Source organism: Pinus tabuliformis, chromosome 8 (genome assembly GCF_031772625.1).
Source record: "Pinus tabuliformis cultivar Carrire ecotype Pingquan chromosome 8, CPIR1, whole genome shotgun sequence".
Lineage (NCBI taxonomy): Eukaryota > Viridiplantae > Streptophyta > Pinopsida > Pinales > Pinaceae > Pinus > Pinus tabuliformis.
In genome coordinates, this window is record NC_142294.1 from 552,599,117 (window position 1) to 552,615,107 (window position 15,991).

At 36.5% G+C, this 15,991-nt stretch overlaps 2 long non-coding RNA genes across 4 annotated transcripts; both read right to left on the reverse strand.

The window, feature by feature from the left end:
- Positions 1-1,412: 1,412 nt before the first annotated feature.
- On the reverse strand, positions 1,413-4,571 carry LOC149236645 (uncharacterized). The gene is made up of 8 exons (XR_016246239.1): positions 4,486-4,571; positions 3,666-3,954; positions 3,453-3,575; positions 2,886-3,260; positions 2,280-2,356; positions 2,117-2,190; positions 1,685-2,015; positions 1,413-1,567 (listed from the first exon to the last, which is right to left on the reverse strand). It is a non-coding gene; the product is annotated as an uncharacterized LOC149236645 (long non-coding RNA).
- A 1,422-nt stretch (positions 4,572-5,993) lies between these two features.
- LOC149236646 (uncharacterized) lies at positions 5,994-10,460 on the reverse strand. Of its 3 annotated transcripts, XR_016268423.1 has the most exons (6): positions 10,381-10,460; positions 10,069-10,145; positions 6,907-6,983; positions 6,717-6,767; positions 6,302-6,616; positions 5,994-6,098 (listed from the first exon to the last, which is right to left on the reverse strand). It is a non-coding gene; the product is annotated as an uncharacterized LOC149236646 (long non-coding RNA). The 3 variants fall into 3 exon arrangements; XR_016268422.1 differs by having other exon boundaries at positions 6,024-6,616; XR_016268424.1 differs by lacking the exon at positions 6,717-6,767 and having other exon boundaries at positions 6,024-6,616.
- Positions 10,461-15,991: the final 5,531 nt, after the last annotated feature.

The window sequence follows — 15,991 nt, forward strand, 5'->3', positions numbered from 1 at the left end:
AAGTTTCGGCTTCCAGAGGAGGTTCAGATGAACCTACAGTGCAGTTCAGATGAGGAGATCTTCTAGGCCACGCAAGTCAATCTTTACTTCTGCAGTTGCAGCTTCAGTTTCAACAGTTTCCGGCTTCAAACTAGGGCAGTCGATATCTTGCAAACCGTTCGTCGAATTGACTTCATTCCACCACCAAAAGTTGCGGCTTCCAAAGGAGGTTCAGATGAACCTACAGCGCAGTTCCAAAGAGGAGATATTCTAGGCCATGCAAGTCGATCTTTACTTCTGCAGTTGCAGCTTCAAATTTAACAGCTTCCGGCTTCACATGTGTGAGAGAGAGAGACCCATTTCAGCGCAGTAGAGAAGAGACTCATATCTGCGCAGTAGAGAGAGAGAGATGTGATGAGATGAGTGAGTCCAAATGAGGAAAAGTCCTCTTATATTTATACACAACGTTGGTGGGTGAATAGATGCGACTGTTGGGCTTCTGAGCCTACATGAGTTGTAGGTCGGCTTGATAATAATTGCATAATCAAAATAAATTCATATCTCCATGAATAATTATCGGAATTTGATGATCTTTATATCAATCCTATACCTCTCGATGAGAGGAATCTAATAAAAATATTATTAGCCATGAATAAGATGACCCACATGAAGTTTTGCCCTGGTTGCCAATTTTAACAGTGCATTTGTTTAATTGTTCCATCTAACCTTGCTCTATTGTCATTGGATAATTTGAAAAAGTGAAATTGTTAAATTGGACGCTATTGGATATTGTTGAAGTGATAGTTGCAGCATAGAACAAATTGATGAAAAATTAATGTGTGGGGGTGTCTGTGTGATGTGGAGCAAGAAAGTATATAAATTTAAACATACCATTGATGTATATATCAAACCACTAATTGAGTGGTACTACCCAAGAACCATGCTAGAAGGAGAAAACATAGAGCAAACAAATAATAGTAACACTATTTTGCTAGAAACCAACATGACTCACCCATCCTCTGTGTTGCATCTACATTGTCTAAGGTATCTTTTCGAGTCGACCATCCAAGACACAACAATTGTAGTCACTCACTACATAAATTAATATTATATATGAGATCACGAATAAACCACGAGAGCTTAAATAACAAATATACAAAACAATGAATTAACCATACACAAACCTGCCCTCCCTTAGCTAATATTATAACAATGGCAATCATGAATGATAAGCCCTGAAGATGTGAATCCCAATATAACTTTTCCATTTCTTTAATATCAGAGTTCTAGGAAAAAACTTGAATCTCACACCCATGAAAAACATCATACTACCACAAAACCATGACAAAATGATAAATCAGTGTGGAAACAAAATATTTCAGTGTATTAGAGAACAATTGTATTCATAGGAGAAAAGTATGGCTCACCCATTCTCTTTCCCACATTCATGGTATGCCTAGTGCATCAAAGAACAATTGTATTTTGTAGGAGAAAAGTATGGCTCACCCATCCTTTGTCCCACATTCATAGTATGTCTAGTGCATCTTCACCACTTGATCTTTGTTGGTTGTACAATTGTAGTTGTTCACTACATAAAGAAGATCAATATAGTTGATTATGAGAGCATATATAAAACATATAATAAATTGAATAGCAAACAAATGGAGCTACAAATTAGCAAAAGATACTAGGCATGTTGACTCACCTTCATTAATAGGTAATAACCTTCATTTTCTTTGTTTGTTTCCTTCATTCCTTTTCCACACCCAACAAACGAAACCAAGACCAATTTATAAAAAACGTGGAAAACAAAAAACAAAGGAGAACAAATAGAACAAATCCAATAAGCGAAACCAAGACCAAACTACAAAAAGTGAGGGAAAAATACAAAACAAAACAAAAGCAAAGGAAAACGAGTACAACAAAAAGCATGGCCATGCTGGACCTCAACAAAACAAAACATGTAGACAAGAACAAAGAAAAAATTCCAAACATCCCCTCTGCACATCATATCTTTTGCAATGTGTTGTCCTCCACTGAAAGGAAAAAAGTAGGTTGAATAAGGTAAAAATACACACACAGTTAGTAATGATAAGCGTATTTTAAAACCAATAATTATTTGTAACATGAAACACACCTTGCTAGAGTTTGTTTTATAATGATGGACATTCCCTTTTGTATTCCACTTGCTCGTGCTCACGAGAATAAGCCCTACCAGAGATACAAAATAAGATATTAGAATCATTATATAAGTTAAACTAGAGAGTTGAATGCAATAATTAATCGAATAAGAAACACACCTTTCTTTGAGATTATTATATAAAAAGGGAGAGTCCATTTTGTATTTCACAAATTCATGCTCTCTTGAACAAGCCATCTGCAACAGATACACAATAACATATTAGATTTATAACAAAAGTTAAATTGGAGAGTTTGAAGGCATGAACTTGTTATACAACTTAGTTCGAGTTGATTTATATTCCATGCTATATCTCAAAAAAATATAAATTTTCTAAACTAGATGTACTTCTACTCAGAATAATGCAAACATTGTTTTCATAAGAGGTCATTTTTTCGAAAAATGAATCTAAGCATATCTAAACATATTGAACACCCAAAATCCTTGGTTCCACAAGGCGGTAGCATTGTATGCTAGCACAATATTAGATTGATTGAAGGGTTAGTATGTTTGCTTGCTCAACCTTACCCACGCCCTCTACAGGGCACGTTGTGTGGGAGTGTCTTTATGATGTGAAGCAAGAAAACATGCAAATTTAAAGATACCATTTGATATATATGTCAAACCAATAATTGAGTAGCATTACCCAAGAACCATGTTAGAAGAAGAAATAGTCTTGCAAACAAATAATAATAATACTATTTTGTTGTAAAACCACATGACTCACCCATCATCTATGTTGCATCTGCATTGCTTAAGGTATCTTCTCCACTAGACCATCCCAAACACTACAATTGTAGTCACTCACTGCACAAAGCAATATTATATATGAGATCACCAATAAACCACAAGAGAAATTGAATAACAAATATACATAGTGATAAATTAGTCATACACATACCTACTTGCCCTTGACCCATTAACAAGATCATACTACCTTGAAGCTAAGACAAAACAATAAATTGTTGTGCAAACAACAAATATTTCAGCGGATTAAAACACTACTAATATGTAGGAAAAAAATATCCCTCACTGATCATCTGCATTGTGTTTGTAGAATCTCTAAAGTATCTTCACCACTTGACCTTCATTGACTATACAACTGTAGTCATTCAGTACACAAAGCAGATCAATATAGTTGAGTATGAAACGACATATAAAACATATCTTAAATTGAATAGCAAGCAAATGAAGACATGAATTAGCAAAAGATAATTATGAATGAAGTGCATTACATATAGTTAAGGTGATTCACTTTCATTTATGAATGATAATTATGAATGAAGTGTATTACATATAGTTAAGGTGATTCACTTTCATTTATGAATGATAACCTCCATCTCATCCAGAGTTCGTTTTATAATGATAGACGCTCCAATTTGTATTCCACTTACTCGTGCTCACTAGAACAAGCCATCTATAATAGATACATAAAAAGATATTAGAATCGTTATATAAGTTAAACTGGAAAGTTGCACGCAACAATCAATCATAATATGAAACATACCTATCTTTGACTTTTGTTATATGAGGGGGGATAATCCATTTTGAATTCCACATATTAATGCTCACTGGAATCAACACTCCATTTTGTATTCCACTTACTCGTGCTCACAAGAACAACCCATTTATAATAGATACATAAAAAGATATTATAATCGTTATATAAGTTAAACTGGAAAGTTGAACGCAACAATCAATCATAATATGAAACATACCTATCTTTCACTTTTGTTATATGATGGGGGATAATCCAATTTGAATTCCACATATTAATGCTCATTGGATTCAACCATCTGCAGTAGATACACAATAAAATATTAAAATTCTAACAAAATTTAAACTAGAGAGTTGAAGGCATGAACTTGTCATCCAACTTAATTCCCTTCGACTTATATTTCATGCCATATCTCAAAATATATAAATTTTCTAAACTAGATGTAATTATACTACGAATAATGCAATCAATGTTATCATAATAGAAATCATTCTTATTGTAAGAGGTATTCTAAGCATATTTAAACATATTGAACACCAACAATCCTAGGGGCCACAAGGCGGTAGTGTTGTTTATTAGCACAATGGTTGATTGGTTGAAGGGTAAGTATGCTTCCTTACTCAACCTTACCATCCTCCTCTCTAAGGCAAGTTTTGTCGGAGTGTGTGTGTGATGTGGAGCAAGAAAGCATATAAATCTAAAAATACCATTTGATGTATATGTCAAACCACTAATTGAGTGGTAATACTCGAGAATTATGTCAGTTGGAGAAAAAGTCAAACGAACGAATACTAATAACACAATTTTGTTGGAAAACAACACAACTCACCCATCCTCTTTTGAGATTGTTATATAAAAGGGGAGAGTCCATTTTGTATTTCACATATTCATGCTCTCTAGAATAAGCCATCTCCATGCTTCCTTACTCAACCTTACCATCCTCCTCTCTAAGGCAAGTTTTGTCAGTGTGTGCGTGTGATGTGGAGCAAGAAAGCATATCAATCTAAAAATACCATTTGATGTATATGCCAAACCACTAATTGAGTGGTAATACTCGAGAATTATGTCAATTGGAGAAAAAGTCAAACAAACAAATAATAATAACACTATTTTGTTGGAAAACAACACAACTCACCCATCCTCTTTTGAGATTGTTATATAAAAGGGGAGAGTCCATTTTGTATTTCACATATTCATGCTCTCTAGAAGAAGCCATCTCCACCTACAACAAATACAAAATGAGATTTTAGAATCATTATATAAGTTATACTAGAGAGTTGAATGCAATAATTAATTGTAATAAAAAACACACATTTCTTTGAGATTGTTATATAAAAGTGGAGAGTGCATTTTGTATTTCACATATTCATGCTCTCTGGAGCAAGCCATCTCCAATAGATACACTAAAATATTAGATTTCTAATAAAAGTTAAAACTAGAAAGTTTGAAGGCATGAACTTGTTATGCAACTTAGTTTGAGTCCATTTATATTCCATGCTATATCTCAAAAAAAATATAAATCCATCTCCAATAGATACACAATAAAATATTAGATTTCTAATAAAAGTTAAACTCTTAAACTAGAGAGTTTGAAGGCATGAACTTGTTATGCAACTTAGTTTGAGTCCATTTATATTCCATACTATATCTCAAAAAAATATAAATTTTCTAAACTCGTTGTACTTCTACTATAAGTCCATTTATATTCCATACTATATCTCAAAAAAATATAGATTTTCTAAACTCGTTGTACTTCTACTAGGAATAATAGAAGCATTGTTTTCATTATGCAACTTAGTTTGAGTCCATTTATTTTCCATTCTATATCTCAAAAAAATATTTATTTTCTAAACTCATTGTACTTATACTAGGAATAATACAAGAATTGTTTTCATAAGAGGTATTCTTTTTCATAAGAGGTATTCTTTTTCAGATTTATGAACAATGAAAATCCTAGGGTCTAAAAGGTGATAGTGTTGTATGTTATCACAATGGTTGATTGGTTGAAGGGTCAAGCATTGTTTTCATAAGAGGTATTCTTTTTCAGAATTATGAACACTGAAAATCCTAGGGTCTAAAAGGTGATAGTGTTGTATGTTATCACAATGGTTGATTGGTTGAAGGGTCAGCATGCTTTCTTGCTCAACTTTACCCACCTCCTCTATAGGGCACGTTGTGTGGGAGTGTGTGTGTGTGTGATGTGGAGCAAGAAAACATACAAATTTAAAGATACCATTTGACGTATATGTCAAACCACTAAATGAATAGTACTACCCAAAAACCATACTAAAAGGAGAAATAGTTGTGCAAACAAATAATAATAATAATAATAATCATACTTTGTTGAGAAACCACATGACTCACCCATTCTCTATGTTGCATCTATATTGCCTAAGGTATCTTCTCCACTCGACCATCCCAGACTACAACTATTGTCACTCGCTGCACAAAGTAAAATTATATATAAGATCATGTATAAACCATGAAAGAAATTGAATAACAAATATACAAAGCAATAAATTTATCATACACATACCTGCTTGCCCTTGACCCATTAACAAGATCATACTACCTTGAAGCCATAAATATGAGACCACATATAAAACATATAATAAATTGAATAGCAAGCAAATTGAGTCACATACCTTCCACATCCTCTTCTCTAGGGCGTGTTTCCTTCATTTAATTTTCCACACCCAACAAAGGAAAACCAAAACCAAACTACAAAAAAAATGGAAAAAACCAAAACAAAGAAAATCGAGTACAACACACCCAACAAACAAAACCAAGACCAAACTACAAAAAACAAGAGAAAAAAACAACAAAACAAAGGAAAAAGAATACAACAAAAAGCATGGCCATGCTCGAACTCAACAAAACAAAACATGTAGACAAGAATAAAGAAAAAATTGCAAACATCCCCTATGTTCATCATCTCTCCTGCAATGTGCACTCCTCCGCTGAAAGAAAGAAAAAAGTGTTTTAATAAGGTTAAAATACACACAATTAGTAATGGTAAGGATATTCAAAACCAATAATTATTCATAATTGGAAACACACCTCCCATAGAGTTCGTTTTATAACAATGGGCATTCTCTTGTTTTCCACTTTCTTGTGCTCATCAAAACAAGCCATTTATAACCGATAAAAAATAAGGTATTAGAATCGTTATATAAGTTAAACGCAATAATTAACGATATAGAATAGCTATAGAGTTGAACGCAAAAATTAATAATAATAAGAAACACACCTTTCTTTGAGATTATTATATAGAAGGGAATAGTCCATTTTGTATTTCACGTATTCATGCTCTCTAGAACAAGCCATCTACAATAGATACACAATAAAATATTAGATTTCTAATAAAAATTAAACCAAAGAGTTTGAAAGCATGAACTTGTTATGCAACTTAGTTTCAGTCGATTTATATTCCATGCTATATAACAAAAAAACATTAAATTCTAAACTAGATGTACTTCTACTAGGAATAATAGAAAATTCATTTTATGCTATATAACAAAAAAAACATTAAATGAGTCTCTGGTAAATATCTTTGATTCTAAATTGAATAGCAAGATATTGGGGGTTTCGAGCGATGGCGTTTATTCAAGTTTCAGAAGGTCAGGCCGCCGCTGCTGCTCTCAAAGATCCGCACTGCGCTGAATCGGAGGGATGCCGGGCAGAGGGACGCGCTGCGCAAGATCTCTCCCTGTGGAAGGGGGCCGGATCTACCATCGGAAAGCAGCTCCAAGAACTGGAACAGAGTATGCAAAAACTGGAGTATAACCACTCTTTCTTGGCTCAGGTTTTTTCATACATGACGGATCTGGGTAATTTTTATCACTGTTCTCGGTTGCTTGCAACAAATAAGCTGGATCTCAATCAATATCGAATGGAGGCGACAGCGATGGCGTTTCTCAGAGTTGCAGCAGATCTGGTTTGTGCCGCCCGATCCGGCCCAGATCTGGGGAATACAGGACTCCCACAGCCGACGAAGACAGCTGGAAAGCTCCTGAGAGGCATAAAGGGTTTAGAGGAGCAGAGGGAAAGTATTCAGAGTGAGCACTTAACAAGCAGCCCAAAGTCCGTAGCTGCTCGCGAGAAAATGCATGATAAGGGAGCGGCCTGGAGCAAGTATGGAGCCCTCCGCCTACACTATTCAAGGTATGAAGAAAATCTTCAGATCATGGCTTATCAAAGCATGGATCCGTATTGTTATGATACAGATCTAGAAAACAAAATGTCGTGGAACCCCAAAGGGGCATTAAATCCACCGATCCGCGATATGGAGAACAGGCAGCGTCCCAGACCCCTAGATACAGACCCTCTCGCGGTAGATCGGTCCTCTAACAGGCCAGATCGGGAAGCTACCACACCAAGCAAGCTGTATCAAGGCGAGGAAAAGGAGCAGAGCAGAACTACAGGGTTAGATCTGCCTGGAAACCTGGTAAGAGATCAAAGATTTCAAGTTTTTATAAAAAACCTAGAAGGAAAATCGCACTTAATCTGGGTAAAAGACACAGATACTGTAGAAGAAATGCAGGACATTATTATGCAACAGCTGGGTTATCCCATCGGAGCCCAAAGCTTGATACATGGGGGCAAAGTACTACAAGAAACAAAATACCTCTGGGAATATAGAATAATACCTCTGTCAACAATCATCCTCAACCTGAGGCTAAGAGGAGGAGCAGCTAACAACAACAAGAATTCAGACAGGGCGGGAGGAAGTGGCACTGGTTCAATTGGGAAAAAACCAGGCAACATTTCCTTCAAAAACGTCCTACAGGGGAAAAACACAGAAGGAACAGGACCGAACCAAACAGGTATGGACGCAAGGCCATACATAGTGGAACAGCTGGAACACACTCCCGAATACAACATAAATACACCAGAAATAGACCAGCAATGCACCATATACGAAAGACAGGCAATAATATGCAGATTTAACTGCTATTGGCCCAAACCAGCGGATCTATTCATTTGGATCTACACGAACTGGACCACGGAATGCGAAGTACACCTATGCTCCAAGGGATTTTTTATTGTGAAATTTTTATCAGCAGCAGACAGAGATATAATAATACAGGATGGGCCTTGGTTTTGGGGATCCACTGGACTCTTCATCACGCCATGCTTCCCAGGATTTGATGCAAACACAATGGTTGTCACAAAGATGCCAGTGTGGGTGAGGCTACACAACCTCCCAATACATCTCTGGAACCAGCAAGTACTCACTGGAATTGGAAACACAATTGGGCGCTACATTAAAATGGACACCCAGCGAATGGAGGAAAGAATATTCACTTTTGCACGAATATGTGTGGAAGTAGACCTTAGCAAAGGCCTACCAGACCAAATCCAGCTGAAGCATAGACAGAGCAGTTGGACACAAGTATTAGATTATGAAAAAACTGCATTTAGATGCCGAACATGTAGACAAACAGGACACTTACAAAGTACATGTCCAGCAGGCAAAAAAGACAGCCGCAGAAAAAAGAAAACGGAAAAACAAGCTCCACCACCTCCCCCGGATGATGAGGAGGAAGAGGAGATGGAATATGACAACCCAAAAGAGAACAATCAGATGAATCAAGAATCAGTTATAGAAGACACAGGTGCACAGGACAATATAGAGGCAGCTTTGGCAAGAAGAGCAGAAATGGACATGGGAAGAAATAAACGCATACACACATCAGACACATCAGATTCTGATAACCCACAACCTGTGGCTGAAAATGCATTAGCACTCATAACTCCCACAGAGCCACAGGGGATTTGGAGAAAGGTTGAGAAGAAAAAAGGGAGAAAAGTCTGACTTTTCCCCAACTATTTAACTTTTTGCATATACCAGCTTATTTCATGAAATCCATACACCCTGCGAGGTGTGCAAGGATCAATGCATCATTAGAGCAATTTTTTTTTACAGAATAACACCTTGAGGAGGTGAATTTTGTATGAACAAACCAGCAATGCCTCGGCATCTACTTATGTAATTTTCAATATTAATGAAAGTTACTGATTTTTCCAGTGGAAAAAAAAACAAAAAAGACATTAATTTTAAACTAGATGAAATTCTACTAGGAATAATAGAAAAATTATTTTCATAAGAGGCGATTTTTTTCGAAAAAAGGAATCTAAGCATATATAAACATATTGAACAACCAAAATCCTACGGTCCACAAGGCAATAGTGTTATATCTTAACAGGATGGTTGATTAGTTGAAGGGTCAATAGGGCACATTGTGTGGGGGTGTGCGTGTGATGTGAAGAAAAAAACATACAAATTTAAAGATACATATATGTCAAACCACTCATTGAGTAGTACTACCCTAGAACCATGTTAGAAGGACAAATAGTCATGCAAACAAAGAATAATAATGTTATTATGCTGGAAAACCACATGACTCACCCATCCTTTATGTTGCATCTACATTGCCTAAGATATCTTCTCCAATTGATCATCCAAAACACAATTATAATCACTCACTGCACAAAGTAATATTGTATATAAGATCATGAATAAACCACGGGACAAAATTAAAATTAAATAACAAATATACAAAGCGATAAATTAACCATACACATACTTACTTGCCCTTGACCCGTTAACAAGATCATACTACCATGAAAGCATTACAAACCAATAAATCGTTGCACAAACAACAAATATTTCAGTGGATTAAAGCACAATATTATTATGTAGGAAAAAAATATGGCTCACCAATCGTATGTGTTGTGTTTGTAGAATTTCTAGGGTGTATTCACCACTTGACCTTCATAGGCTATACAACTATAGTCACTTAGTACACAAAGCAGATCAATATAGTTAAGTATGAGGCCACATATAAAACATATAATAAATTGCATAACAAGCAAATGAAGTCACACATTAAAAAAAGATAGTTTTGAGTGAAGTGCATTGCTTATAGTTAAAGTGATTCACTTTCATTTATGAATGATTACCTCCATCTCATCCCTTTCATTTTCTCTCCCTGTTGTTGGCTTCCTTTCCTTTCGCACACCTAAAAAACAAAACCAAACCAAACTAAAAAAATGAGAAAAAATGCAAAACAAAGAAAAATGAATACAACACAAAGCACGGTCATGCTCAAACTCAACAAAAACAAAGCATGTAAACAACAACAAACAAAAAATTGCAAACTCCCACTTTGCACATTATCTCTACTGCAATGTCCTCTCCTCTGCTGAAAGGAAAAAAAGTGGGGTGCATCAGGTTAAAATGCAAACACAGATAGTAACGGTAAGCATATTTCAAAACCAATAATTATTCATAATAGGAAACATGGAAACATACCTCCTCTAGAGTTTGTTTTATAATGGTAAACACTGCATTTTGTATTCCACTTCCTCGTGCTCATTAAAACAAGCTATTTATAGTAGATACATAATAAGATATTAGAATCATTGTACAAGTTAAACTGGATAGTTGAATGTAATAATAAATCATAATATGAAACATACATGTGTTAAAACGAAATAATCCTTTATGTATTTCACGTATTCATGCTCACTAGAATCAACCACCTGTAATAGATACAAAATAAAATATTAGAAATTTAATAAAAGTTAAACTCAAGAGTTGAAGTTATGCACTTATTATCCAACATAACTCCAATCCATTTATTTTCCCTACTATATCTCAAAATATATAAATTTTCTAAACTAGATGTAATTCTACTAGAATAATGGAGTTAATGTCATCATAAGAGAAATAATTATTTTTCTAAGAGGTATCTAAGCATATTTAAACATATTGAACACCCAAAATCCTAGGGGCCATCGGGCAGTAGTGTTGTCTATTAGCACAATGGTTGATTGGTTGAAGGGTCAATATCCTTGCTTTCCCCCTAGGGAACATTGTGTGCGGGTGTGCGTGTTTGAACACCAAAAATCCTAGGGGCCACCGGGCAGTAGTGTTGTCTATTAGCACAATAGTTGATTGGTTAAGGGTCAATATGCTTGCTTGCTCCCTAGGGAACATTGTGTGCAGGTGTGCGTGTGATGTGGTGCAAGAAAGAATATAAATATAAACATACCATTTGATGTATATATCAAGCCACTAATTGAGTGGTACTCCCTGAGAACCATGCTAAAAGGAGAAAACCAGTGTTACAGGAGTCTCCGATCACTCGCGAGTACTCACGATTCCGACTCTGATCTTCAACCAAACGAGCCGATTTGAATCTCGGCGAGTCAAACTCATGTTGACCAAGTTTGACTCATGGTTAACATGAGTTTGACTCGCGATTTCAGCGATTTGTAGAGGACTCAACGAGCCACTCAGATTCATAGGTTAAAAGTCCGCAGGGTTTTATTTTGTGGTTTCAATTTCACTTCTTCTTGCCACCTGTCGCGCTTGGAGGTCACTTTCATTTCTTCTTGTTGCCTGCCTATCCAGATACGTCGTGGATCAAACGACGCCCATCACGTTCTTTCTTCACTAAGTGCAATTTGGCTTCAATAAACATGAACCCTTTCTCTAATTCATCAAGATCGCAATGGGTTTTGCTGGTCGACTTCATGTATTAGGCAAAAACTTTAGCATTGGTTGGATCGCTCGTCTTACTAGACTACGCTGCTTTCCAGGTTTTCTATGCCTTAGGTCCAGCCACGCCGCCTTCACCCCGCCCAAAGAGTCACCTAAGTGAATTATGGGTCTACTTATCAAACACGACTTACTTGCCTCGATGCTCATGCAAGTAACTATTGACTTGGTTCAATGGTTGGTATACGTACATATTTGTGGCTACTCCCCAATGGTCGAGCAACGTTCTTTTCCTTTAAAAATGTCATTTTGAATAAAAGAAACTAGTTGGAGTATGTTAAAGCTCTATATCATTTTGAATAAAAGCAAATCGTTGCAGAATGTTGGAACTTTACAAGGACCTATAATAATGAAACAATTCCTTAAATTCATTTGTTGTCGTCGAGTGTATAAGTGATCTACCAATGGGTATAATGCACTACCAATGCAAACTTAACCCAATTTAGAAGTCATGCTACTGTAACCCCAAGTAAGATTTTAGTAGGTCAGTGGTGTTGGTTGACAAAAACTTGGAAGTTGCTTGTGTCGTTTGAATCTTTGTACCTGTTTTTAAATGTTTTCCAATAATAAATATATTTTATACTTGAAGTATACACATTGCCCTCATGATTTTTTGGACATCTGTTGATATCATGCATTGTTTGGACATGGCTTTATTGAATATCAATGAAATATGTTTTTTTTTAATTCAATATATGTGTATATATTTATTTATTGTATCCACCGATTTTTTTCTCGATTCTTTCCCTAGGGAACATTGTGTGCAGGTGTGCGTGTTTGAACACCAAAAATCCTAGGGGCCACCGGGGAGTAGTGTTGTCTATTAGCACAATAGTTGATTGGTTAAGGGTCAATATGCTTGCTTGTTCCCTAGGGAACATTGTGTGCAGGTGTGCGTGTGATGTGGTGCAAGAAAGAATATAAATATAAACATACCATTTGATGTATATATCAAGCCACTAATTGAGTGGTACTACCTGAGAACCATGCTAAAAGGAGAAAACATTAAGCAAACAAATAATAGTAACACTATTTTGTTGGAAAACAACATGGCTCACCCATCCTTTGTGTTGCATCTACTTTGTCTAAGGTATCTTTTCCACTCGACCATCCAAGACACAACAATTATAGTCACTCACTACATAAAGTAATATTATATATGAGATCACAAATAAACCACAAGAGCTTAAATAACAAATATACAAAATGATGTATCTGCCCTCCCTTAGCTAATATTATAGCAGTGGGAATCATGAACAATAAGCCCTGAAGATGTGAACCCTAATATAACTTTTTCATTTCTTTCATATCAAAATTCTAGGAAAAAACTTGAATCTCACACCAATGAAAAACATCATACTACCGCAAAATATTCAATGTATTAAAGAATAGTCATGAACAATAAGCCCTGAAGATGTGAACCCCAATATAACATTTTCATTTCTTTCATATCAAAGTTCTAGGAAAAAACTTGAATCTCACACCAATGAAAAACATCATACTACCACAAAATATTTCAGTGTATTAAAGAACAATTGTATTCATAGGAGGAAAGTATGGCTCACTGTTAAAATTGGCAACTAGGGCCAAACTCCATGTGGGTCATCTTATTTATGGCAGCTGATATTTTTCTTGGATTCCTCTCTTCAAGAAGTGTAGGATTGATCTAAAGATCATCCGATTCTGACATGTATTTATGGAGATATGAATTTATTTGTATTATTGACAATTTGTCAAGGTCGGTCAGCAACCAAATTACCCCAGCTCAACCTCAACATGGCATTATAAATAGAGGAGGCCTCAAGTCATTTGTCACACACACTTCTCTCATGATCTCTCTCCACTCGTTTCGGTTTGGTGGCAAGAGAGGTCAAGAGGGAGAAGCCCTAGCCGCAGGTGAAGAGGAGACTAAGGGAGAAGCCCTAGCCGCAATTCAGATGTGCCCTAGCCGCAGTCAAGGGAAGGCTCCTTTCCGTTGTCTAGAGGAGCTCCAATCTGTTGTCCAAAGGGAGCCCTAATCTGCTGTTAAGTAATGCCCTAATCCGTTGTCTAAGAAGGCTCTTAGACGCAACTAAAGGAGACTCTAATTCGTTGTTAAGGAGAGGCCTAATCCGCAATAAAGGGAGGCCTGATACGCAGCAAAGGAGGCTCTCATCCGCATCAACAAGAAGGCCCTAATCCATAGCTTGAAGAAGGCCCTATCCGCAGTTCAAGGGGCCTAATTCGCAACTAATGAGAGATTCTAACCACAGCAAAAGAAGGCTCTTATACACAGCATAAAGATGCCAATAAGGACAGCATTGAATTTCGGTTGTTGTAGATGATATCATGGTGAAAGAAGCATGGTGACAACACAGTGATAAGGGTTGTTCCTTAGGACTGTTTTCAAGCTTGATAAACCACAATCATAATCTGCCCTAGACTAAGATCAGATCAGCATATGTATACAGTTGGGTGTTAGAAAGTGCTGACAGTAACGCTGAGTCCTTGTAGGACTAAATACTGTTGTGTTGATATTATTGGTTGCTGCTTGTTTGAGGATCATAGGCCTAACCTGTTGCTGGGCTATTCCGCATGCCATAGCCAGTAGCATACGTTGTTCTATCAGTCTTGGACAGCATGGGACATTGCTGCCTTGAAGGCCTACATTATTGACTATGTGAAGGATAAGGACTAAAGCAGTGACAGCTAGTGCAGCAAGAAGACAACAGCATTCTGGGAGTCAAGGTTAACCATGTTTGGTGCCATATGAATGATCTTCAAAGGAAGATTCAGTCATGTGTGACCAACATTGTCTTCTCTGGTCCAGTCTTTACTACTGCTGTCATAAATATCAGTCTTGTATATTTGTACTATCTCTCTCTCTGCTGAACTATTGAAGAATATAAGAATAATTGATCAAAGGTTTCCCCACATTGGGGTTTGTCCCTGGCTGGTGCCACATCTTGTGCCCTCTTGTCTTGGCTTGTCTTCTACTGGTTATGTTTATGTTCTATTTGCATTTTACTGTCATGTTGATGTGATTGCTAATCTGGATATTGATATTGAACTAATACGAAAATTGAAGTAAATTGCTCCAAGCATAGAACATACCAAAATTTAACATGGTATCAAAGTTGAGGTGAAGACAAAGCCCAAGCAAGAGTGAAAGAGCATCACCGAAGACAGTTGGAAAGATCAAAGGCTCAATGGGTTCCTCATCCCACTTCTTCATGAAAAGTCTCACTATCACGGGTGGAAGATGTCTCTTGATCTGACATTGGAAGAACAAGAAGTGTTGGATTATGTGAAGGGTAAAATCCCTGAGCCTCCATCAAATGCACCCGCTGCTACAAAGAACAAGTACACCAAGGGTGAAGTCAAAGCGAAGAAGATTATCAGAGATTCCATTGACAAGCGTCTAGTGGCTTACATCTTTGATCTAAACACCTCCAAGGAAATCTACGACAAATTGGTAAGCATGTTCAAGGTTAGTGATGCAAATCAAATTTTGTTCCTCAAAAATAAGCTGAAGGATATTAAGAAGGGCAAGGACGAGGATATTCAATCCTACTTCTTAAGGATCACTGAGATCAAGAATGATCTTCTATCGATTGGAGAAGGCATTCCTGACAAGGAACTTACTATCACTACTCTTGGAGGGCTCCCACCCGAGTGGTATATATTTAGAACCACTATTCTCAATAATGATCGAATTCTGGGGTTTGAAGAATTGATGTCGAGATGCATTCAAGAAGAAACTAGGATGGTGGAGCAAGAAATGCCT